Source organism: Antrostomus carolinensis, unplaced genomic scaffold (genome assembly GCF_000700745.2).
Source record: "Antrostomus carolinensis isolate BGI_N321 unplaced genomic scaffold, ASM70074v2 scaffold17110, whole genome shotgun sequence".
NCBI lineage: Eukaryota > Metazoa > Chordata > Aves > Caprimulgiformes > Caprimulgidae > Antrostomus > Antrostomus carolinensis.
In genome coordinates this window covers 98,353-109,128 of record NW_010287917.1, presented here as the reverse complement: position 1 = coordinate 109,128, position 10,776 = coordinate 98,353, and the positions used below count along the sequence as shown (strand labels likewise).

Genomic DNA, 10,776 nt, shown 5'->3' with positions numbered 1-10,776 from the left:
GCTGAAGCATTTGCCTTGATGCAGCCAAAATCTCCCAGCAGCTCAGACATTTAGGAATAGTATTTTTAACGAGCACTGAGGCACATGTAGGCGTTTCGGGGTTTTTTTGGTGGTGCTGTGCTGCTCTTGGTTTGGTTTTGTAGCATGATGCTCTCTTTGTCATAGGTATGGATCACTTTGCTGGGCCAGATGGATCTGGGAGTGTTTGGGAGCTGTGTGTTATCCATAAGTATGACACATACGTGCCTGCTTCCCCCTTCCTGCCTGGGGTTAATGCTTCCCTCAGCAAAGGTGCAAGAAAGGACAAGTATCTCAATCTCCTTAGTTCCCGTGTCCTGTGAAGCCCCCTAGAAATCTCTTGGTTCCTGTGCCCTCCGAAGCTAGCAGCTGAGCTCTGAAGATGATTTCCCCCGGTCTGTATGTGCACTTAAAACATCTGTTCTGCTTATCCTGGCCAGACCCCTATGTCATGTGTATCTACTGCAGATGGAGAGATTAGTGTCTGCTGATCTAAGTGGATGTAGGAACAGTCTCCTACAGCCATTAGCTTAGCAATGGAATTGCTTTGAAGCAGGTTTAGTGGTTGAAGCTCAAGTCTGGGAATTGACTCCTGGATGGTTGTTTCTGGCTTAATGGAAGAACTCGAGGCCTTTTGGGTGAACTAGGTCTGGACTGTGCTGTATTTTCCTTGGCTGTAAAATGTGAAGGAGAGCCCCTCTTCTGTAATAGAAGTGCTCCCATTGACTTAATGAAAGGTCAGCTTCAGGGTTTAAAAAAATAAGCTGACCTCTGTTGCTTATCTCATTAAAACAATTATTTTAATTTTCTTTAACTTAAAAATTCAGCTGTGGTAAGTGATAGCTCCAGCATAGCCTTTAAGACTAGGGAGATGGAGAGGTGGCTAACAAAGAGTTTCCCTGTGCCACAGCTTTGTGCCTTGAGGTGTGCCGGGGCAGTTCTCTGGTAAGTGAATTCTGCACAGAAAGTTCAGTACAAGTATGTATATACCTATATACACACACAGAATGCAAGTTTGGTTTGAGAGAGCTTGACGATTGCTTGGTGGTAGATTGTGGGTTTGTGTTCAGAGGAATTAAGATCTTACGCCTGCCAAAGCATGCATGCCTGGCTTAAACCATGTAAGTAATCTTGTCATCAGGGGCATTGAATTTGAAGAATCAAGGCCTAAATATTTAATAGCACATGTGTTAGAAACGGTGTTCTCTCCAATTCTTTCTTTGCAGCAAGGTTTCGAAGCGCCTTAGGCGATGGCAGGGGCAGCAGAGAATTGTAAAACTTAGGGTGCAATCTAAGATATATGAAAAATGACTAACTTCTCATTTGTTGGCAAGCTGATTGCGATTTTCTTTGGCATGTTGAATCCAAACCATGCAGCATGTAGGTACTTCAGTGTCTTGTGTTACAGGATACTCTTGTCAACCGTGTCTAATAATAGTAAAGTAGCGTGGCGTTTTCCTTAGTTTCTGACTGATGAGTATAACGTGTATTGACACACGTGTGTCTTTTTGTCTTTACTAATGTAAAGGTAGAACTGTGTAGGTTTGCTCAGTGGCCAAGTGTCTCCCAACTAAGGGAGAGTTCATTCTCTTTTTCTCTCTCTCTCTGTACAAACAACAGGGAGAGTTACTTGCATGTAATTAGTTAAGAGCTGTCGGTCTCGATACAGAGTGTGACCCCAATGTGATAAACACTGTACGACGTAAATGCAGTTGGTACTTCCTTCAGTTTCTAAAGACTTAAAATTGCGAGATGTTTTTGCAAAGCATGATAAATTTGGGACCTTTTGCACAGCTTAATTTTGCAAAGTTTCCATAAAGGTTTTGACATGCTTGTTGGCAAAATGTCAGTCAGGGTCACAAGGGGCTGCCTTCTGCCTCTGCTTGGCTCTCTGGCTGAGGCACAGGGCTGGAATGGGAGGTCTGTTGCTGGGAAAATGTGGAGACATGCAAGGACAGTTTGGATTATTGGGGAAGACTAGAGAGCAGCCTTGTGGGTGTGCTGGAGAGGTGGTTGTAGCTATGATGGAGTATGCATGTACTGCTTATTGCTGCCTCTGGGCTCTCTATTTGCCATTGTGCATGCTTGCCTGACCCCAGCACTTTTAAAAGGGTCTTCGACAGGTTGTGGGATGACACCTGGAAGGAAGAAGAATGCTTTAAGAGGTATAGCAACCTGACTGTCTCTTGACATCAAAACCTTGCTGCTTCAGTCCAGCTTTTTCCCTTCTTCATGCTCCCAAATATCTTACAAGTTTTGCTCCCTGGCTGCCTGTGAAGTCTCTCTTCCACAACCGTCCAGTGTGCTCTGGAGAAGCTGGTGGCAAGAAGGCTCTTGAGACATCTTATCTTGTTCAGTATTGCTTTTTGGAGTTGCTCTGGATTTTCCCCAGGAAAATTGTTGATATTAACCTTTTTAATCCAAGGTGTAAGCTGTAAAATTCTGGGTCTTTTCTAATGTGACAGAGGAAGCTGCTATGTAAGTATGAGGAAAACAGGCTTTCTGAGCGAGAAGGGAAGAAAACAATAGCTCAGCCACCCTTCTGGAAAGCTCTGTTTTTGCCAGGCAGGGTACAGACAGGATTTTCCACCCTCCCTGCTCCAAATGTAGCAAAGAAGCTGAAAGTGCTGAGTTGGGTATTCCACTCCACCCCTGAGGGCCCTAGGTCCAGGAGGGTAAGCATATTTGGGAGTAGTTCCCCAAATTCATATTATAATCAGCCTATTAATAGTCTGGCTTGGTCCCACCCCCAGTGCTTTGGCTGTTAACTTTTCTTCTGAGAGACCTGACTGCCAAAATGAGCGTTCCCTTTGGCATCGATTCAGGAACGTCGGGAGGGAAAGTAAAAATTAAATTGAAGTCCCACTGAATGTGGTGCCAAGTCTTAGCTCACTGACTGCTGCTGCTCTGCTGCTCCTGGTAGGAAGGGTTGCCACGCAGGGGGAATGCTTTTTGGTGGTACGTGTGGGTAAGGAGCAGGGAATAGAGTAGATGCAAGAAAGGTCAAGCCTGGGAAAATGTGAGAGAGGTTGGGTGGGGATGCTGGCGAGACTTTTGAAAGCAACAACAAAGGGAAACAAAGGTGGGGGAGAGCGACAGTAGATAACTTTTCTGTTGAAAGGCTGGTAGTTTTGTGAGCTTGGATTTGCAGCTGAGGCTTTGGTTTGTCCCTATGGATAGGTACGCTGATGGCACCTGTCATCCACAATTCAGTACCTTCTGGATGGCTCAGAAACTATGTAGGAAAAATGTTGCTGGAGAAAACCCTCCTTTTCTGATGTTAGGGTGCTCTTTCCCCACCCTAGAGCTTTGCTAGTCTAGACAGCTCAAGAAAATGAATGGCTTCAAACACATGTGGTAATTAGTGATCTTACATGTAGACTGAGTGTTGGGCTTCAGTATAGTCTTGGTTTTCTGAGGTTAGAAATGTCTGAGAGTGGGTCTTTCTCCTCCCTGTTGCTCATCCCTGCAGTAGGGATATGAGGAGCAGAGCTGTGATGGTTTGTTGCGTGTCGGGCTGTATGAAGTCCTGAGAGCTCAGTCTGGTTTTCTGTCCTTCATGGCATGAGGTTGCCTTTGTGAACCAGCTGGCTGGGAGGCTAGTGGGGAGGCCCCTGTGTGCCTTTGGAATCGGGGTACAGCTTTTGCAGATGGCTGAGAGCTGGTTGATGTTCTCTGTCTGTGTAATCAGGAGAAGCTTAGTACTTGGAAATATCAAATCTGTATGGAAAAAAATCTTGGAGCATTCCCTGTACTTCTGTTACCCATCTGCATGTGGATGGATGTTTGCTGAACTGTGGTTTAAAAATCCAAGAAGGGAGCAGCTTCTTCCTCAAAACAGGTACCTGTCCCTGGAGAGCCTGTACCTTCCCTGCAGGAGCTATCAATATCTTACTGAGAACTCACATGACTTGCACATGCTCACAAAACAAAGTAGTCACGTGCATGTTTTGTGGAAGGAGGCAAACATTCAGCCTGTCCCCCAGCTGAACTGGAAGTTGTCTCTTAGGTGGTATGTGAACCCTTACCTTTAATACAAACCAGAGCTGAAACAGAATTGTGTGGTGGAAGCTGATGCCTCTTTTTGACCCAGCTGTTTCGGGTTGGCAGTCTCCTGTCTACTGAACTTCTTGCTTATAAGACTGATCTCTAGGCTGTCGGTATTTACTGATCTAACGTGATGAGCACTCTCTTGTCTGTGTCCCTCCGTGCCACTGTGACTGTGTTCCCTAGGGAGGGAATGCAAATAGGGCTAAGGAGTGGGAATAAGCTGCTTCATATGCTAGCCTGTATTTCTAGGGCTCACGCATTTGATCTTGAAACAAGGAGGTGTTGCTCAAATATGCCTCCCCTTACCAAGGTTGATATTTTTTTAATGAAGAACACCTGATCAGCATTTGAACCTGTATAGAGCACTCTTGCCTGGAGTTGTTTCAACACTTCTCTGTAGGTTATGCTGTCCTAAAATCTCTGTACCCCCCAAAAGGAAAGCTTCCATGGCATATAGACACCTTTGTTTCTGTTTCTAGTGTGGTGAAATACATCAGCTTAACCATGAGTTTAGGAAGCTGGATCTCTTGCCTGAGGCAAGAGCTGCTGAAATCTTCCTGTTTTCTGGTGAAGGAACTTCATCATGTGTATCTAATTGCATTGGTCATTGGTAGTGTGACTGATCCCATACACTTGTGGGCTATTTCTGTTTCCAGTCTGGAGGTCAGAAGTGGGACTGGAGAACAAGCATTGGTGCACACTGGTGCAATGCTGTACCTGCTCCCCAGAGTCCTGCTGGAGGCACTCTGGGCTTCTGTGCTCTTCCTTCTGCCCTCCGTGTAGTTTGCTGGGTCTGCGATCCCAGGGACTAGGAGAATTACAGTGACCCTCCTTTCTATTTGGAGTTTCTTCAACTCTCACCATCTTCTATAATGATAAACACTGTGATGAAGGAGATTGAGCTGATGAGTGTTTATCTGGTTCTCTAGCAAAGCTGTATTAACTCTCCTGCTGCCTTGAGTACAGAAGCTTCCTAGAACAGCATGTTCCACAGACCATGGACTTTGCAGAGCAGCTCTGTCGCCAGAGCCTTGAGCCTGTGTGAAATTAGCCTCATTCTTGAATACATTCTTTTTTCTGTCCTGAAATCTGAACAGAGCACTCTGATGAGCATTTGTGTGACTCTCCCCTGCTGCCCATCATCAAACCTGATGAGCTCCAGCATTAAATAGTCTCTTGTCCCAAGAAGTTCTGGGATAGCTGGCTAAATTGGTGTTAATTGCATCTGCAGGTGTGAAGCTCTTGGTGAAGCTGAGCTGTCAGCTCTACAGTAGCTTCTTTAGTACTAACTGAGAGGTGTCAGACTTTTGACCTCCAAGGCAATGTCTTTCCAGCAGCACTTCACATAACAGGGTGTTTACAACCAGTTTTTTACAACTCATCATCTCTGCAGCTGGGCTGCTTCTCCATGTTCCTGTTCCTGAGCTTGTTCTCTGTCCACAGTTGTGTGGCACGGGGCATTAACACCCTTCAAACACCCCATGCCATGAAGTAAGAAAGGAAATGTTGACTTGGGTCTGAACTAATAATGACTTATTGGGAAAAGACTTCCAACTGCATTCTTAGTCACTTTTAGTCACAGGCCATACCTTTCCCCCTCCTGCCTGTGTCTGCTGCCTTGCCTTCAGGGGATGGTGCTGCACAGAGCAATTCACCTGGCTGCTCTTGCTATGCTTTTGCCATGAGGGTACCTGTGATATTGCAGCAGGGAGTTTTCCAGTAGCCTTGGAAAAAATGTGTGCTGTTGCCTGCCGAGCAGGGAGAGTCTCCTTTGATGCTCCAGATGACTTATGGGAACAGTGCCTCGTTCTGTTTTACGAGGGTCTGTCTGATGGCAAATGAGCTGTGTTGTCAGCAAAGACCAGATAGGACATCTTACTTGGGTCAGAGCAACACCTCATTAAGAGGATGTTTGTTTGTGACAGTAGTGAACAGCAGACTCCAGGATGCCAGGTGCTTCTCATTAAAGGGGAGGGGAAAGTCTAGGATGGACTGTCGGTATCTTGACTGCATGCACAACTCATCTGGGAGTTTCTGATGTGGTAAAGCCTGTTTCCAAAGCCTGGGAGGGCTCTGCTTTTCTGAAAGACGTGTGTTTTCCTAGCCTCTTGCCTTTCTGCATATGCTTTTCTTCATCTTTGATCATTGCCACCGCCCCTTGTGCACACACCACGTCTCCTCTCCTTTTCACCAGGAGGAGTGTGGAATTGAGGGTACTAGACCAGAGCCCAGGTACTGGTCGTATTGTGTTCCTGCAAATGCACCAGGCAGCAGTGGCGAGTGGTGCAGGGTGATTGTTGCACCCTGGAGTGGTCTCACATTTTTGGAATACTTAATACTTTAAAAGTTTACAAGCCTAGGGCCTGCTGTCAATTATTAATCCCCCTGGCTAGCATGGTATTACTTGCTCCCTGATGGTGAGCTGCTAGGCTTCATCCTTCTGAAAGAGATGGTATGGAGGAAATGCCATTGGTTTCATCTGCAGGGATTTCCCTTCTTGTTGGTTTGTCTTTAAAAATCAACACTGCCCAGAAGTACAAGAACAGCATATACTCCAGCCTACCCTGTACTTAAGGGGTTTGTCATGTAGTTTCTTTTCCCCTGTACTGTCTGTGCCCTCCAAATCGCCTGTGTGTACCACCCACGGAGACAGATGGTCTCCCTAAACTGCTGAACAAATTTTGTGGCTGTGAAGATACTTTTATCTTCAAACACTGCATAAAAAAAATCCACTGCCTCAACCTTTGACATCCATTTCTTGTGGTGGATGATGAAATACAAATATTCTGCAAAGGAGTGAGCTGTGTGCCCTTTAGGGGAAAGGAGGAGGCTCACTTTTTGTTAAAATTGCAAGAAATTATGAATTTACAGTTCTCGTACATCACAATCAAGTAGTATGTCCAAGAAAACTATAAGCTAATTCCTGACCATACCTTGAAGGAAGAAGGAAGAGTTAATAGGGAGCTGGGTAGTAGTAAAAGATTCTTCCTCCCACCCCCAGAAAACTGAGGGCAATATTTTCACTTATAACTTGATTCCCCTTCCAGCACTCACTCCCCTTAAATGAATCTCAGTGCTTAAATTCTCCTTGGACAGTTCAGGTCAAGTGGGGACCTCAGCTAACAGTTTGGGGGGAGTTATTCCCTGGCTGGCAGGAAAACAGGCTCCTGGCACAACATTATGGACCTTGGCTGTGGTCTGACAACTCTGGCTTGTGCTCCTGAAGTCCTGGCAGAGGGTCATATGCATCCTTGTAGGGGCTGGATGAGAGAATCACAGAATGGTAGGGACTGGAAGGAACCTCTGGAGATCATCTAGTCGAACCTCAAATTTTTGATGTTCAGCTGGGAACTGTAGACCATGTCCTTGCAGCCCCAGCGTTGTTGGGTTGCTGAGAGCTGGCTTTAAAATGAGATGTCTCTTGCTTGTGTGAAGCCTCCTGGGGCGGAGTGAGATGGAGGATGCCCTGTGGAGGAGGGATGTTGTGCAGAGAGGGTTGGGCTGTAGTTTGAGAGCTGATATTCCTCTGTGTGCAAGGGTCTGTGGGCAGGTAGCATCGATGCTACCTCTTCAGGCCTGTCTCTGTAGGCTTGCAGGGAAATAATGCTCCAAGGTGCTGTGAGAGAAATCATAGAATCATAGAATGGTTAGGATTGGAAGGGACCTTAAAGATCATCTAGTTCCAACCCCCCTGCCATCAGCAGGGACACGCTGTTGTATTGACTCAAATGGCAAACTTCACTCCAAGTCTGGCCATGTTAATCCTGTTCCCTGCTAGATGTCAGGTAAGAGGTGGTCCTCTCCTGAGCAAGCACCCTACCAGGCTGGCATTGGAACAAGAGCTGAATACTGCTATTTCATGGCAGCAGCATCTAGATGTAAAGTCCTATTACAGAACTGAATTTTTACTGCCAGTAGAAGCTTTGAACACTTTCTTTCTGTTCTTTCCTTTCAATTAAAGTTGGATTTCTTAGCCTTCACTTAAAACCCCCACCCTTAGTTACTTCATAACTATTAATGTAACTTGAAGAATTCCTTGTCTAAAGACTCTGGCTTTATTTGATGCATGGTCAGGCTTTAAATTATCTTTTGAAAATGTAGACTCTTATAAACTTCTTGTCATACCTACCAGTTTCCTGCATGTTTTTTTTCTTTTGAGACTCCAAGTAATCAGAGACATAATGTATATTGGGAAGAGGAAATGCATTGCTGTCCCAGACTATGCTATTGCCAGGGACTGGAAGTGGTTATCCAGGGTACTGTGTATTGCCAGCTGCTGCAAGGTTCCTAGGCTGTTGAATGGGGCACAAGCTTGAGTTGGAGGCTTATGGGTGCCATGGAGCTCAAAGCTTGGGAAAGTATATGTTCATTCCTATATATTAAATACTAGTATTTCATCCCTTACGTGTCTGCACTAAGTGCCTGTTTCACTCTTGCATGCAGGGTAAGATCCCAGTCTTGCTCCCAACTCCTGTGTTCAGATGGTGAAGCACACCTTGGTGTGGTCCTGTCCTTTCTGGAGTGTTTGAAACTCCTTGAATCTTAAATATAACCTCAAGTGTGTAGAAACTTTTATGAGGGAGGCTTAACCTTTTCCATATACTCAATACACTGCTCAATTACATAAATGTTTGATCATAGTTTCACATCACTTCTTAAACTAATGCTGCTGCAAAATAATATCCTGTCAACTGTCTAATCCTTCCTTGCTCCTCAAAGAAATCTTGTCTGGTTGCACAGGCATCTGAATGGTGGAACTGTTAACCTACATTCTCTGTTATCCATGTAGCTTTATAGTGTGTGTATCTTTCTTCCTGGATTATTTAGCCCAGTTCAGTTTCTGCAGTCTTTTTAACTGCCTGTCTGGTGCTTTAAGAGTTACAAAGGCTTGTAGTGGCAGAGAAAAGGTGTGATGAGGCAGAGGGAAGGAGGCAGGACAGCATCCTCTCATGATGGTGATGGTTTCATTGAAAGCTGCCTGCTTGAGGAGATGGGTTGTGCACGTGTTGCTGCAGTCTGCCTGCAGAGCAGGAGCAGTCCGTGGTGGTGCCCAGCTCTGTCTGCAATGGTGTGCTCCTTGGCTGACCTTGGGGAAAGGAGAGCAACAGGTCCTTGCTTCTCCTCCTCTACCCAACAGGGGACCAGCTGTGGCCCAAACGTGAGGGACAGGTGTCATGTCCCAGACCACATCTCTTAAGGTGCAGAGCCAGACACTGTGTACCCCATGGCAGCTTATTGTTGTGGGCTTGGTGTAGAGTCATGCTGCCAGCTCTGAGGTGGGACTCTCTAAACTGTTATCTTAAGTCGTGGTTCTCATTGGCCTCAATAGTCTGCTCCGTTATGGAGATGTTAATCTGAAGATCAACTTCAGCAGTGTCCCAGACTCTCCCAAATGGTCCATGGATCTGTGTTGAGTTGAGTATGGACACATGGAGCCTGCTTGGGCTGCTGGCAGCTGGGTGCTGCACCCGCAGGTGCCTGGGGAAGCTGGCTTGTACCTTCTCTGTCAGCACCTGTGTCTGTCTGGTGTGCCTGCATCTGCCGTGCTGTGCAGGTTCATGAGGACAGCTCAGCAGTAGCTTACTCCCATCATCTTTTCATTTAAGTTGTCCCCTTTGTGCTCTGCTCTCACTGCCCTCCCTCACAACCTGCCAGTTTGCTCAATAGATGAAGCCTTTCACAAATTTGGTTTTGCTTCAGTGTGAGCAGACAGTGGTTGTTGGTTGATTTGGGGTTTTTTTGTCTCCTAAATAAGCAAGTCAGTATTCTCACTAGTTCCCTTGAGGATACCCCACCACTTTGCAAAACTGTTGTGTGGAGGCAGGCTGCTTGGTGTTCTTGCAGTGTCTTGGAAAACCCATTTCTGAGCTCTAGCACATGGATCCAGTAGCTGCTGCTCTCCAGATCTGATTCAACTACTACTGGCTCCTGAGGGTGCTGGGTTGAGCTTGTGGTGTGGATGTCTGGCCAGGCGTTGGTTCAGTTCACTGTGGGTGTCTGGGATGTGGCAGATACGTGGTTGGGCATGGGCAGCTCCTTTGCTCTCAACTTTTTGTGTGCAGTGCAGCAGACCCTGAGGCAATGAGGTGCTGGTAGCAAGGGCTTGCTCTCTGCTTGATGAGAAGGTAGTGCCTTTGCCTGTTTGAATGTGTTATGTATGATTAAAGGGAAGTGTCTGTCTCTAGTTTGAGAGCTGTTGGGGCATCTGTGTGTGGTTATTGGTGTCTGAGGAACTGGTTGAAATCCAGCCCAAGCTGTTAGTTCCTAAAAGCTGCTGTTGTCCACTGGCTAATCCATGAAGTATACCATTTGGATTTAGTGGTTGTTCTAGGTATCTGCATGGTAAGTGCTTGAAAACAACCCCACAGACACACTGCTCTTTTTGAAGAGGTGGTCTTGGCATAGGAGGATGCGAGTGGTTTGCTTTGCAGCCTGCTCTCGTGGCAGCTGGCTTCCCCAGCCTTCTGGGGGAGAGGTTTGTCGCACTGCGTGCTCAGGCTTTCACAAGCTGCTCTTTCAGATGCAGCCCCTGAAGCTGCTCTTGTGGTGCACTCACATACCCGTCCCAATGGATGGGCTGAGGTAACTGGTGCAACGTTCCTTTGCCACATACTAACAAACTCCCCTTTGCTATTCTGTGAGGGGCTGGAAGACAGCCTTGCTGGTTGCCTCAGCTGACCCCTTGCAATAAGGCATTTTAGGATTGCA

General features: G+C 46.3%; 1 protein-coding gene across 1 annotated transcript in view; it reads left to right on the top strand.

Annotated features, from left to right (window-relative positions):
* Positions 1-10,776, top strand: part of VANGL1 (VANGL planar cell polarity protein 1) — a 32,236-nt gene that overhangs the window by 6,370 nt on the left and 15,090 nt on the right. The window lies entirely within an intron of this gene.